Here is a 15,997-nt window from a genome sequence, read left to right on the forward strand (position 1 = left end):
AATCTTTCAGTATTGGTATGCAGGTTGTGTAACAAACAAATATACAAAAGGGTTTGTTACCCGCTCTGTATTAAAGGTCATATGGAAAATGATATGATGAATCAAATTTAAGCCAAATGACTAGCCCTGAAGAAGTCCTATGTTAAAGGACGAAACGCTTTGGCTGTTGCTGTTATGAATACATGTTTTTTTAAAGAAAAAACAATAAGAGAAGGTTTGAATAATATAACATCAAGGAATTGGTTACTGAAATATTGCTGGCTGTGGTGCACTACCAGTGATGCTGTTTAGCTTTGTCAAAAACACACAAAATCAAAAGGCATGATGACGCAGCCGCTGTTGGTGATTGCTCTATTCTGTTGGTGTGCGCATACATCACTATGCCTGTGCGCTCTTACAGAATGACGCAGGTGCCATTTCCTTTGACTGGCCTAAGATAGGAGGTCATGCTAGGAAGTATCACAAACAGAGAGCAAAAGGTTCTCAACAGCACAACGAGATTATATCACTAAAGAGAATGCCCCCTCCCCCTAATCCCCAGGAGCTCCCCAGGCCCCTGCTAGCATGAGTCTGCCGAGCCTCAGTGACTCAGCCCAGCTTGCATCAATGGCATTCCTGACCAACTGGGTCATAATTTTAAAAGGCAGCCAGAACACAAGGAAAAACAAACACTGGAAAAGCCTACAGGTCTGCCTCCACAAGAGCTATTGGCTATTGTATTTTAAAAAAAACACCTGAAGCATATTTCCATATGCGTCCAGTTGTCAGGCAACAATAAAAATGCCAAGATAACTCTTGTGATTAATGTTCCTGATAGAGGGGGGGTCGGAGATTATCCTAGTGGCATTTTTGACTCAAAGTAGTGCAGTGAGTCAGTATGCCTCTGCAAAAATCAGATCTGTATTTCAGGGGGATAGCTGAGTGGATTAGTGAAGCCAGCCTTTACCATCACTTTAAAACAAATGAAATGTATGTGAGAGAGGGGGTATGAAGAGATGAATGGCACCTTTGCAGGATGATATGGCAGGAATCCGAGGAGGAGGTCCAGGGGGTTTTAGGTGCCAAAAAAGATTGTTGTGCCATCAGAGCTAAGGTCAGCCCTGGCTACAGCAGAAGCAGCGGAAAGCGTGCAATGGAGGGTCCGACGGAGAGAGATACATGGTCTAGTCTCTCCACGGGAACATTTGGGAGAGGAAGTGACCTGCAGCGGCAGGATTGGAGGACAGCTAAGTGGGGGTGGGACATGGGAGTGGGTTTATAAGGGGCTGTAGGGGAGGGACCGGCCTCTTTTCTACGCTGCTCATCGCGTGCTAAGAAAACTGGCCACCCACCCGGCATGAAGATAAATTTAGACAAGAGTCATAGTGTTTTTTAAAATGAGGGGAAAGCTTGGTAGGGAGGTTTGTGACGCCAGTTAGGGCAGGTTGCGGTAGAATGCGGGCAGCAGTAGATGGGGGAGGGTGGAGAGTCAGATGCTGGCTTGGCCACCCTTCTAGGGGGAAAAGAAGCAGTTGAAGGATGAGAGTGTGGGGGATACCCGAAACAGGTAGGGTATGAAAGGAAAAGGGGATTGTGTGGGGGTATGGCAGTGTAAACTGAAGGGAGGTGTTGAAAGTATGAGCGCAGATAATGTTTAAAGGTGGGATTACAAAGTGGGGGTTATTGTTGAAAGTTTGACAAAAAAGTTATGAATGAGTTGCAATCCTGTCCTAAATAAATGGCCTTTTACACTAAACTGACTGCGTCACTGAATAGGTCCCGATAGGATACTTCTTTTGCTTCTTTAGGTGAACAAACGGACCTGCTCAGATGGAAGCGCCACTTGAACTGGCTCTGGTGAGCCGCTCCGACTGCCAAGCCAATCTGTCAGCAAAGCTTGGTTCGAACGGCTGTAGCTCACTTACTTGGCGGTGGTTTACTGTGCTAAGGGCCAGAAATAATCTTTGCTACTTTGAGGACGAGTAGGAAGGCAACGCTGCTGCCAAAGGTGCGTTATCTGTCTTGTGCTGCTCGGAAAAAACTGAGGCTACGTATATGTGTTTTTCTGCGTTTGTCAGTAAGATGTATGCTTCATTGGGGACAACAAATATTTTGGTTTGGGGCTGCCGTCCGAGGGCGGCCGTGGATGTCAGTTCTGAGAGCCAGAGAATGAGATCATAGAACCCGTGTACGTCTTGTCTCTAACAGAGAGCACGAAGACAGAGACCGACCAAGAGGTAGTCACAAAACGTAGGGAGGGGGGGCAGGGTTCTGTGGCTAAGATGTGTGAGCAGGGCCGGACAGGGGAACCCGGAACTCTGGAAAAAATGCTGAACCCAGCCCCTCTCCACGCGTCTCCTTCTGCTTTCCATCCATTCCCTCTCTCCTCTGCCCTTCTTTTGCGACTGCTTTTTCACTACCCCCCCCCCTCCACTCTTTCTTGGGGTCACCAGTGATCTCTGCAGTTCATCTGGGGAGATGTCAGAGACACCAAGAGCGCCCCTGAGCTTTCAAAACCGTCTTCCCAGGGATCCAGCCCCCGGGGAAATGTCTAGTGGACTAAAAGGCCTGTCCTGCCCTGGGTGTACACAATAAGAGGAGAGCTAGATGAGAGCAGGAAGATGGTGGCAGAAGGGGGGGGTGGGAGGGAAGAATAGTAAGATAGGTGGGCGAAAACACAGAGCGCGGAAAAGTAGAAAAGAAAATAAGGTGTTGCAGAGAAGGAGAGAAACACTGGGGTTCAGTAATGCAGGCGCGAAGAACAGAACGAAGTGCGAGACAAGAACCGGTGAGGGACAGAAGAGAGAGCAGAGAGAAAATGTACATAAGGAAAAAGAAGGAAGGTATTAAGACTGCGAGAGTTAACAAGAGGGATAGAAATTGAAGCTAAAAATGGGAGGGTAGGAAAGGAAATTAGGAGAGTAATGTGGAATGGGCATAGACATGAAGCAGTCCCCTGCAGCCCCAGGCGGAGGGTGGGCCCCAATGGGCCCCACTCTCAGGGACCCCCATTCAGCCTCAGCCCTGCGCATCTTAGTGAGATATAAGCGTCTGGGGAAGCCCTCGTCATATTCTGCAGAGGGGCCATTTCATTTTGGGTAACGCCATGGGAAGAGTGAGACCGCAGACGGACATAAGAAAACAAGAGGAAACTGTTAGGAATAATAATAAAGGGGACGGCTGGAAGCAGGAGGCGAGTAATAGCATAACTGGGGAACGCGAGAGAAAAACGCAAGATAGCAAGTTCAGAGTGATAGGAGGAGAAACAGTGGAACGAAGGGGAGAGGAGGAGAGATGGAGGGAAGTGACTGAAAACAGGAGCAGAAAATGGCAGGCGGATATCGAAGAGTAAGAAAAAACTGGGAAAGCAGCAGCTTGAAAAGAGGAGAGTAATGGAGACATGAGTGCAAAGAGGAGACTTAGAGAGGGTGGGAAAATATCAGAATGAGAGAATTTGGAGAAAGGCATATAAGGAGTACGGGACAAGAGCAGTCAGAAAGAAAGTAGGGCTCCCCGTAATATAGAACTTAGTTCTTAGACTTTTCCGTCTGTAATTATCCATGTTTATTTTTTGCAATTTGTATCTGTATATTTTGTAATATTATTTTGGGTTTTATGAAATGATTTCCCTGATGCTAGTATATTTCCATATATATTTAGTTGATCAAAGTCCGCTTGCAATTGGACCTCTCATGCGTTTTAGTGCTATAGGAAGCCAGATGTAATACATCACTGAGATGCAACACACCAACCTGACATTAACATTTTAGTACAGTGCACAACTGCAGCTGCTTAAAGCGTTATTAAAAAAATAGTTACTTTTTTTTTAGCAATCTTGTGTATTTTCTAAACAGTTTTTGGCCTAGAAGTCATGACTGACACCATCAAAGATCACTAAAAATAACATCTAGTTTTGGTATTTTTTCATATATGAAAATAAATACAGGCAGTTAAATAGATGGTTTTCTGTCTGTATTTATTTGTGCAAATCTGTAAAAAACGTAACAGTGGGAGCCTTAGTTATTAGCTGTAGAATGCATTAAAAGCCGTAGGAGTGAGATCGCGCGCCGGAGCAGCTAATATGGTCGCTCGATAACAACGCTCCTGAGCAGCCGAGGACGTTTTTTTATCGGAGGGAGGCGTTTTTGACAGCTGGCTATTTCTTTTCCCAGAATTTGATGTTGGAACAAGCAGGGAGCAGTATGGTGAGTTTTTTCTTTTTTTTTAAACTCTGGTATTTTACAGAGTTTAATCTTTTCAACCTACTGCTGCGGCCGCCATTTTGAGAGGATTTTTTTGTTTTATTCCTAAAAAATATTTTCTTTTTTGTCTTTTGGCTACTTTAATTAATGTGGAGAACTTAATACTTTTTTGACACTCTTGGATGCCACCCTTGAAGCTGTTATAGTCATTTTATTCTGGATTTTCTACTATAATTTTCAATATTTGTCCTCTGAGGTGACTTAATTGACATTGCGGGAACATTAACTAAACTATTGTATTAAATATATACTGTGTGGCTGAAATGGAAGCCCCTCACACTTCCAAAATAACTGTATCCTCTGTCTCTAACTCTAATGGTCATAAAGACTCCGGGGGCCACAAAAGAGTTAAAAAAAGACCCATCCTCTCCAACTAAGTCTCCATTGCCCCTCACATTGGATGACATTATGGATGAGCTTAAGCGAATAAAGCCTTTTGTTATGGAGACAAATATTGCGTTACAGCGAATTGAGGAGAAATGGTCACGTCTGGATTATAGACTTTCTGAGGTAGAACATAGGATCAGTGACATATAAGATACTCCTACTAAAGTTGATAACTTGACTAAGGAAGTCGTACTACTTAAAAAACAGACAGAAGATTTGGAAAATCACAATCAGTGAAATAATCTTTGCATTTATAGCATTCCGGAAGGCTCAGAAGGCCAAGATTTGATAACATTCTTGCAAACTCATATTTCAAAGATTGCTGGTCTTCAGAATACTACTGCTCTCAACATCTAGAGAGCCCATCGAATTGGTCCCTATTCTCCATCAAAACCAAGAGGAATTATTGCCTACTTCCTACAGTTCTCAGACTTAATGACTGTTTTGACTGCCGCCAAACAACGTAAACAAATGTTGTGGTCAGGCCAAAAGATTTTCTTTAGCCAGGATGTGGCCACGGCGACCGCCAAACGAAGGAAGGAATTTCTGGATCTCCGACCAGCCTTAAGATCTATGAATGCTAGATTTGGCCTCATTCACCTTTGCTTCTTTAGGGTCACCTTCAAGGACAGAACAATTACTTTTGAAAATCCCTCTGATCTGAAACAGTTTATATATACTCACAAAGGGGAGGCAATGGAACTCAGCAAGACTTGATTGGTTAATGTGAAATTCTTAAATTATTTATTTCTTCTTTACAGATATTGAAACCATTGAAATCTCAGGTTGAGAAAATCCCCTTTCCGATTGTGTCTATATTCCTGTATATCTCAATATCATAGTGTTACTTCCCTTGTTGGTAAGTCAAGTCGTCAGTTTTTCATATTGTAATGTATTTATTCTGTTTCCTCGTCTCTCCTCTCTCTTGTTATCCAATCATTGTAGTTCCTTGGGGGTACCGTTGCTGATTGGCCTCTATTTCTTTTCTTGCTTCTCCCTTTCTCCTATGCAAAGTATTTTTCTTTTCTTTAAGACAATTATGACTGAAGCTTCTTGGCTTTTTGTTATCTTTTTTTTCTTTTATCAATGGGGTGCTTTTGCTACCCCTCTCTTTTTCTGTCTCTCTGTTTTTTCTCTTTCTACTTTTATTTCTTTCTTTGTTATCTTTTATGTCCTACAATGCAAGATTGGCATCAACACGTAACCTCACTTCGATATATGTTCATAAGTTTCCCTTCCACCTTCTTCTATGATTCACATGTTGTTTGTCTCTTAGGTTTCGGTAAGGTTCTGTTGTCTAAATGTCTTCTACTAGTTAAATGACCAGTCTTTGTATTATCTCATGGAATGTTAAGGGTTTACATAATCCAGTTAAGAAACAAATAGTGCGCCAACATCTCTCTAAATTGAATTGTCAAGTTGCTCTTGTACAAGAAACCCATCTTAAAGAGCAGGATTTTAAAAGTTTGAATAGAAATTAGGTTGGTCATGTTTTTGGTTCCTCCTCTGCAGCTCATAATAAGAATGGGGTAATAATATTGTTTCATAGATCTTTACAAATACAAGTTGTGGAGGAGATTAAGGATGATATAGGAAGATGGATTTTACTGATAGTTAAGATTAATGGTATGCTGTTTTCCATTTGCAATGTTTATGGTCCAACTGGAGTAGAGCCTCAATTTTGGGTTAACTTTTCTTCTTTATTATTATCTTGCAACTCTGAAAATCTTGTGGTAGGAGGTGATTGCAATCAATTTATGGATCCTTTTATAGATCGTCGCTCTCAAACTCGTTATATCCCTAATAAAATGCAAAAAACATTTTATCAAGCAATCTCCTCCAGAGGTTTACGTGATGTATGGAGAATTGCTCACCCAGATGTATTAGAATTCGCATTTTATTCTCCAGTACATCACTCATATTCTAGAATAGATTATATATTTGCTACACAAAGTGTTATACAACCTATTTCACATGCTGATATTGGGTCTATTCTTTTATCAGATCACGTCCCAGTAATAATTGATATGAACCTTCCAGGAAATTCCTCCTTTTCTAATCGCTGGAGGTTTAATAACACTTTATTGTAAGATCATTTATTTATTGAACAATTTACAATGTTTTCTAAAGAATTTTTTATGCACAATTTACCTTCTGATACTTAGATGAACTTTACATGGGATGCATTTAAAGCTACTGCTCGAGGCTTTATTATAGATTATGTTGCCATTAAAAAGAAAGAAAAATCTAAAGTTTCCTCTCAACTGCTCACACAAATAAAATGTCTTGAGCATGAATATTTCTCATCTAACAAACCAGACATCTTATCCAGGTTGATTGATGCTAAATTACAATACAATAAGCATTCCTTGGAAAGTGCATGTGGAACTCTACTCAAAATAAATTCCAAATTTTACGGGGAGAAAATAAAGCGGGTAAACTATTGGCAAATTATTTAAAGATCAAAAAACAAAAGTCTAAAATTACTGTTATCACAGACACATTTGAAAATAGACACACTAAAGATTCAAAAATCCTGGAATGCTTTACCGACTATTATACCACATTATATACTCCCGAAAATACTCCTAATATGACTGAAGTAGATACCTTTTTCCACTCTATTCCTTCGAAACAAAAAGTAGATTTGTCACCATTAGACTCTGACCTATCTGAAACAGAAATAAAAAAAAAGACATTACTAAGCTTCCTAAAGATAAGGCTCCTGGCCCAGATGGCTTTTCAATAGAATTTTACTCAACTTTTGCATCTATTTTAGTTCCAAAGCTATTAACACTTATACAATATTTCATATCAAAAGATCAAGAAAAGGGCACTTTTTCTGAAGCTATGTTGCGTTTGATTCCTAAAAAGATAAGGATTTATCCAAATGCGGTAATTACAGACCTATATCCCTTATTAATGTCGACTGTAAAATCTTTCCAAAAGTCCTAGCCTTACGTATTAATCATTTTATCCCAGACTTAATAGACATTCATCAGTCAGGTTTTGTTAAGGGGCGATACATGTCGGATAATTCTAGAACTTTTCTCAATATTATCCGTCTTGCCTGTAAGTCCAGGGATCGTATAGCTACCATAACTCTCAATGCTGAAAAAGCCTTTGATCGAGTTTGTTGGGATTTTATGTTTGGAGCATTAAAATGGCATGGTTTTAGTCCTCATATTATTAAACTTATTAGACTTTTATACTCTTCACCCTCTACATCAATTTTAGTCAATGGTAAACAATCCCATTACTTCCCCCTGCACAGAGGTACTAGACAAGGTTGTCCTCTATCACCTCTGTTATTTATATTAGCCCTTGAGCCCCTTCTAGAGAAAATACGTAGGTCATCTGATTTTTATGGTTTTAAGCATGAAGACACTGAGATTAAATTCACAGTTTATGCTGATGATATTTTACTTTTTATCTCTAATCCTCACAAGACTATTCCGGAATTCTTTTAATTATTACAAGAATACTCAAGTGTCTCAGGTTATAAGCTTAATGTAGATAAATCAGAGGTTTTGCCATTACATGCCTACTGTCTACCAGACATGTTTAAAGATACTGGGTTTACGTGGAACTCTAAGCATATCAAATGCCTGGGTTTATCCTATTCTTGAATTTTAAGATATTCAACTGACATTTCATATCTCCACTTATTACGCTGTGCAATATCAAACTCTCTTTGCTATCCTCTATAACTTATTGTCTCAATCTTTGGTGGCTCCCTCTTCTACACAGCCTAATTCCCAACCTTATAATTTTTCCTCACAAGTCCCAGCGTCTTATATATACAGAACCCTTACACATACCAGTCTTGTGAGACCAAAATCTAAAATAGAATTAGCATGGGAGCAGGATTTCAATCAAAACATTCCTATATCTACAAGAAAAAAATATGGTCAAAACTCCATACAACAACCTGTTCAGCATCTATAACCCAAACGTTATTTTACTTTTATTATAGGATGTACTATACTCCTGTAGACCTTTATAAATGTAAACTTACTACAGATAGCAAGTGTTGGTCGTGCTCTAAAGAAAACAGTCATTATATGCACATGTTTTTGAGTGCCCTGCAGTTCATACTTTTTGGGAACAAGTTTGGGATAAAGTTAATCAGATTTCTCCATCAATGTACCTTTCAATTTAATACATGTTTTTTTGGGTAGTACTTCATCTATTTGGTATTCCCAACTACTGCTTGGTAAATTGGCTGATTTGCTCATTGCTATTGCACTGCAAATTATAACTTCTAATTGGAAAGATACTACGAAAATATCTGTTGTAACTTGGTGGAATCTGATCTGTTATAATCACAGAATGGATCGAGCAAATGCTAATACTACTCAACTGTTAATTAAAAGGGACATGCTTTGGCTTCCTCTCACCTCTTTCGTTTCGCAACACAAGACCTTTCTTACTACTGTTAATACTTAATGGTTGCTTTATTGTAACTATGCGATTTTTAATTTGCATTGTTTTAATTTTTCTTTTCTTTCCTTTCTCTCTTCTCTTTCTTTCTTTACTAAAACATAACAAAAAATGCTATTATTCTAAGGTACAATATTATAGTCTGGTTGTGTATACAAATTGTTTCTTATAGATATAATTATCTTTATGATTATGATAATTTTTTTTCAAATTGTTTTTTCTTCTGGTTACAATGTATTTATTCTATTGTACCAGTGTATGCTAACTTATTCAATAAAGCTTTATTAAACACAAAAAAACAAAAGCCGTAGGTGTACTGCTTGAGAAGTTTGGTGTGGCACGCATAGAGGCCTGTGGGGAAGGTCTCTCACTCTTTTGTGGTTCTTTGTTTTGTGTCTATACACTCTATCTGTCTTAGTTTATGCCCACCATAAATTTGGGGCCAGATTTACAAGGCCCTAGCGCAATTGCAGCGTCACTTCTTGTGACCCTCCGGCGGCACTGTGCAATGAGCCACATTTACAAGGCAGAGCTAAGCCACTTTTGGTGGCTTAATGCAATTTTCTGCGTCAAAGGGGCGTGCAATGGGTGTTGCGGTGGGCTTTCGACCTCAACACCTATTGCTTTTGATGCTGCCCCAGATTTCCTAAAAGGTGTACATCTGTGGCAGCTCCCAAAACTGACGCCACCCCAGGCATATCATTAGCGTGGCACAACAAGGAGGAGTACTTTTATTCCTCCTCGTTTTTGCTTTTTCCACGTGTGCTGCATTCTGCAGCACGCATAGAAAGAGCAAAAGGCCATTAATGAATGCTTATAGGCAGGAAGGTGTTCCTTCAGACACATAAACAACCATTAAAAAATCATGATTTGCCAAATCGCCATTGTACATTGTTTATGTGCAGGAAGAGACACCTTCCTGCACATAAACACTCAATCCCCTCAATGCAGACACCCTTGCACTATGGTGCCTGCGTTGGTAGCTAAAATTAGCACTGGCACAACTGGAAACACAGGGGTGTGCCATATTTGAGTAAATACGGAGCATCACTGCATTTCTAAAGTGATGCAGCGCTGAGCTGCAAATTTTGGCACAGCACCACGCTGTGCCACTTTTTAGTAAATCTGGCCCTTGATTGTACACTTCCGTGCCATCCCAGAGACTTAAAACATCACTATCTTTCATACCACTCTGCCAATGTATTTCATTCCTGATTTCTGTATTCCTATATTACTGAAATGAGTAGAACTGGAAATCTGAAAAGACCCAGGTATCAAAATAAACATTGACAAAACCTGTAAGTCTGGACTATGTTAAAGCCCAACAAGAAATAAAAAGTGGTCTGTATTGAAGGTTTCTTGGTCTTCAATAAAGTCCTGTTTTTGTTTCAATTTCAAATAAAGATTAAATTGCCGGGCAGCCTTATGTATAGTTATTCATTAATTTCGATGGCATAGAAAGGAAGGATAATAATGAAGGTGCCCTTCTTATCGACTTTGTTTGGACATAAACAATTAGCGTTTACTTCCATATCTGCCTCCTGGCAGCACTTAAGAGAATCCACTGGGAGAAAAGAGCATTCAGGGGCCAAGGAAGATGTAAGAGGGTGGCAGTCAGAGGGAAACAAACACACAGGGGATGGATGGAGGGATAGAAGAGAAGGAGAAACACTTGGTGAGTTGGGGAATTGGAAACAGGCAGGGAAATTGAGAAACTGGGAGCGAGATATAAGTGGGTGACAGTGGGGTATAAGGAGTGCATGGGGAAGTGAACGAGAGAGAAAGACACAGGGGAGGGATGCGGGAGGGCAGAGATAACTTTGTAAAGTTGTCTGCTATGTAGGTCTTTGGATGTACGTGAGTGAAAGGATACTTCCCAACACCCAACAGCATTGAGTGAGAAATGAATATGCCACTGGCCTAAGCAAAGAACTGATTGACAAAGTCTCAAGCCAATGACTGAAACTATGTATAGTGTTAGCAGTAGATCTGGTTGGCAACTACACTGTCAAAACCAGGGCACAAGCCAAAGATACACGCGGGTAGATTGCATGTACCCACTTTTGGCACAGTGACACCATCTGCCCTGTCAAGAGGTTGGGCCCTACAGAAATATGCTAAACTTGTCCCGGTGTAATTTTCAGACACTGGAACACATTCCACAGCACCTGCAGTTTGTCTGATTTTGTTCTGACCAGCAACGTGCAGGTAGGGACGGGGCTTATCAGATTCCTATTGGAACATTCATGGCAAGTAGCTGGAAGCACTGATAGTAAAACATATAGAAGATGTAATGTTTAGACAATGTTACACAGGAGGACGGGATTGAGAGGGGTTTTCTTCCATATTAAGGGGCATATTTAAACAGAAGTGGCGCAGCGCAGCACCAAAATTGGCAGCGACACGCTGTGTCATTTCTGAAATTCAGAGATGCACTGTGTTTACACAAATATGGCGCACCCCTGTGTTTCTCCTAGCACCGCCACTAAATTTAGCTGCCAGAATCAATGCAGGCATCCTTGCACCAAAGTGCAAGGGTGTCTGCGTTGAAGGGAATGATTGGTTATGTTCAGGAACACATTCCTGCACATAAACAATAATTCATGGCATTTGCTCTTTCAATGTGTGCTGCAGAATGCAGCACACATAGTAAAAGAAAAAACGAGGAGAAATAAATGTATTTCTCCTCATTGCGTCATGCTAATGGCACCACCAGGGTGGCATTAGTTTTTGGTGCTGCTACAGATGTATGAATTCATGTAAATCTGGGGCAGCGTCAAAAGCAATGCATGTTTTGGTGGAATGCCCACAGCAACACCTATTGCACATCCCTCTGCTGCAGAAAACTGTGTTGGAGGGGCCCATATTGACAAGGTGGCATTAAGCCACAAAAAGTGGCTTAGCATCGCCTTGTAAATATGGCGCAGTGCACATCGCCACTGGAGCATCACAAAAAGTAACGCTGCAATGGCTCTAGGGAAATGTAAATATTCCCTAAGTATTATGGAAATCTGTGCCAGTATTATGAAAGCAAAAAAGAACAGATAATGGTCTGAATGCAGAACAATGCAAACATTGTTCAGCATTCTGTCCATCATCCGTTCTTTTTGCTTTTGTTGCCATAAGTGGGAAGGGTATGCCCAGACATGGATCCTGTGCTCGCTTTATCACTGGATTAAAGCTAACGTGGCTGATTAGGAATTATATCCTAAACCAGTCCCAGGGTGCTTGTTTCTGGTCCAGGGAGGACCTTGCTTGGCAGTTTGGGCTGGACTGTTCCCATGGGGAGCAGGGTCACAACAGCTTTGCATATGGCTGGGTCCAATCTGGGGTGGGGTGGTGGACAAAAAAACAATGGATTAAACCCAGATCTTTGTGATTGGGGTGAAGGTTTGCTTTGTTCAGCATTCCATCCATCATCCATTCGTTTTGATGGTGTATTATAAAGTACATTGGTAGAAATGGGGTCTCCAGTTGGCAGTGGTTTGCACCCTGTCCAAGAAGGGGCCCTCACTCTATTCTGGATAAGGAAGCCACACAGCTAACATAACCCCTGCTTACCTACCCCATTTGTAGCTTGGCTCAAACAGCCAGGCTTATATCAGAGAGAATGTGTAAAGTATTTGTACACACACACACACACACATATTGACAGTGTGAAAACACCACAAAAGTACTAGTTTAGAAAATTAGCCAATATTTATCGGGTAAAACAAGACCGAAAAAACAAAAACCTAACATACACAAGCAAAGTTACACATTATTAAAGATTACGGCCCTCATTACAACATTGGCGGTAAATACCGCCTACCGGCGCAGCGACGGCTGCCAAAAGACTGTCGCCGCGGCTACCAGCCGTCAGCTGTATTATGACCACAGCCGGATTTCCGCCAGAGGAATGGTGGAAATACAGCTGCAGCCATTCCAGCGGATGGCGGTAAGGTGGCACTGCTGCCAGCAGCAGCGCCACGCCAGTAGACCGCTGCAGACTATATCATGACCCATGATACGGCCTGGCGCTGTTTCACTGGCAGACGCTGCTGCTGGCAGCAGCGCCAAGTCCTGTCTTCTGCCGGAGGACCCCCTCACAAAAGGTAAGTCGGGTACTCCGACAGTGGAGGGGAGTGTTTTGTGTGTGAGTGTGTGTGTGTGTGTGTAGGGGTGTGTGTGTATGTCTGTGCGTGCAAGTATGCGGGTGTGTGATGCGTGTTGTATGTGTGTGCATGTATGGATGTGTGAGTGAGTGTGTGTTGTGTGAATGCGTGTGTGCTTGTATGAATGTAAGTGTGTGTGTGGATGTGTGTGTGAATGGATGTCTGCATGCGTGGTTGAATGTGGGTATTGAGTGTGTGAATGCATGTGTGCATGAAGGTGCATGAGTGAAGAGGGGGTGTGGAGAGGGAGGAAGGGTGGGGCAGAAATCAGGCTCGGGGGGAGAAGACCCCTATCAGTGACAGGGAAGGGATCCCTCTCAGTGATAGTGCCTACCGCCATGGTTTTCGTGGCGGTAAGGAAGCCACAAAAACCATGGCAGGAAGCGGGGTCATAATCCCACAGGCGGCCTAGTGATGGCTGCCCGGCGGTCGTTACCCCTGTGACCGATGGTGTGGTACATTGGCGTCTTGGCTTGAGCCAAACCACCAATGTCATAATATAGAGAAAAGTACCGCCACCCTGTTGGCAGTACTTTTCCCTATTTTACCAGCCGTCCGTCGGGGTCATAATGACCCCCTAAATCTCAATAAAACGCTTAGAAACACAATAGCTCTAACTGGGGCTATCACAACATCTTGATGGTGTAATTCCCAATAGTTAGGCGCCACTTGCAAGGAATTACGGGCCAGTCATGGTGTCGTATGGAGCTCAGGCACAGTACCTTTGAAAATGATGAGACAAAAAGGACGTTGCATGGAGTCGGGGAGTGAGGCATCGCTGGAGCCGGTGTGGCATTGGTTCCTTACTGCTTTCAGGAAGGTGAGGCATCACTTCCTTACTGAGAGGCAGGGGAGGTGAAGTGTTGGTTCTTTATGGTTGCAGGGGAGGTGATGCCGTGTTGGTGGTGAGGTGTTGGTTCGTTACTATCCGGCGGGTTGATCAATCCAGCAGGTCAAGATGCGAGGTGTTGGCTTTACGGGGTTGTAATCACACATGCGGGGCCACAGGTGCTGCGACGGAGTCGGGTCTCACGGACATGGGTGACACAGCACTCAGGTTCATGCTAGGGTGGAACTTTGGAGGCACTGCCGCGGCGTTGGGCCTGCGGCATCGGTCACTGCACTCAGCAGGGACCACAGCTCCGGTGCAGGCAACAGCACAAAGTCAGACACTGCACTGGTTCTGAAGTTGCTCTGGAGTCAATGTACTTGGTTTCTTCTTGGTTCGACCATAGCTCACTCCCAAAGACCCAGTAACTGAATTTGGCACCACTTGGCGAGTCTGGACTCTCAGCAAGGGAGCCCAGGTGCCAGCAAATGAAGTCTTTGATGTCCCTGAGAACTCTAACAGGAGGCAAGCTCAGTCCAAGCACTTGGAGAACCTTTAGAAGCAGGATGTAGAAAGCAAAATGCAGCCTTTTTCACTCCCAGGACAGAATCAGCAGGCAAGTACAGCAAATCAACAGGCAGAGTGGCAGTCCCCCATACAGCATCTAGCTCTTCTTCCTGGTAAAATTTCCTCAGTCCAGAAGGATTGTGAAGTTGTGGTCTCAGAGGCCCAATACTTATACTCACTTCTGCTTTTGAAGCAGGCAAACTTCAAATGAAAGTCTTTGTAGTGCATAAGGCCCTGCCTTTACAGCCCTGGCCCCAGACACACTCCAGGGGGTTGGAGCCTGCTTTGTTTAAGGACAGGCACAGCATTCAGGTGCAAGTCTCAGCTCCTCCCAACACTCTAACCCAGGAAGACCCATCAGGATATGCAGGGCACACGTCAGCTTCCTTTGTGTGACCGTCGGGAGTGAATTTACAAACAGACCAACTGTCATCCTAGCCCAGATGTGTATTCCACAGACAGGCAGAGGCACAGAATGGTTAAACAAGAAACTACCCCCTTTCTAAAAGTGGCAATTTCAAACTTACAATTTAAAAACCTATTTCACTAAAAGATGTATTTTTAAATTGTGAATTCAGAGACCACAAACTCCATTTCTCTATCTGCTCTCAATGGCAAATTACACTTGAAAGATATTTCAAGGCGATCCGCATGATAACCTATGAGAGTGATAGGCCTTGCAATAGTGAAAAATGAATTTAGCAGTATTTCACTATCAGGATATGTAAAACAAACCAGTACATGTCCTACCTTTTTAAATATATTTAACTCCACCCGTGGGGCTTCCTTGGCCCTACCTTAGGAGTGACTTACATGTAGTAAAAGGGATATTTGGGCCTCACATGTGGATGCACTTGTCAAGGCGAATGGGCAGTTAAAACTGCACACACAGACACTGCAGTGGCAGGTCTGAGACATGTTTACAGGGCTCCATATTGGGGTGGCACAATCAGTGCTGCAGGCCCACTGGCAGCATTTGATTTACAGGTCCTGGGCACACACAGTGCACTTTACTAGGGACTTACTGGTAAACCAAATGTGCCAATCATGGGTAAACCAATTACCAATACCATTTTAGACAGAGAGCACTTGCACTTTAGCACTGGTCAGCAATGGAAAGTGCCCAGAGTCCTAAAGCCAGCAAAAATGAAATCCAGCACAGGATCAAAAGAGGAGGTAAGAAGCCAAAAAGATAGGAGAACCACGCCAAGAGATGACAGGTCTAACACACATTTAGCCAGCAAAAATGACGAACTCTAAATAGAAGTCAAAGGCTATTTCATGGGAGGTGAGCAGTGGAGCCTGGTGACATTTGAAAGTGGTGGGGCACAAAAGTTCTGGATGAGTGAACGGAGGTGAGGGAACATATTGAGCAA

This window comes from Pleurodeles waltl, chromosome 4_2 (genome assembly GCF_031143425.1).
Source record: "Pleurodeles waltl isolate 20211129_DDA chromosome 4_2, aPleWal1.hap1.20221129, whole genome shotgun sequence".
Lineage (NCBI taxonomy): Eukaryota > Metazoa > Chordata > Amphibia > Caudata > Salamandridae > Pleurodeles > Pleurodeles waltl.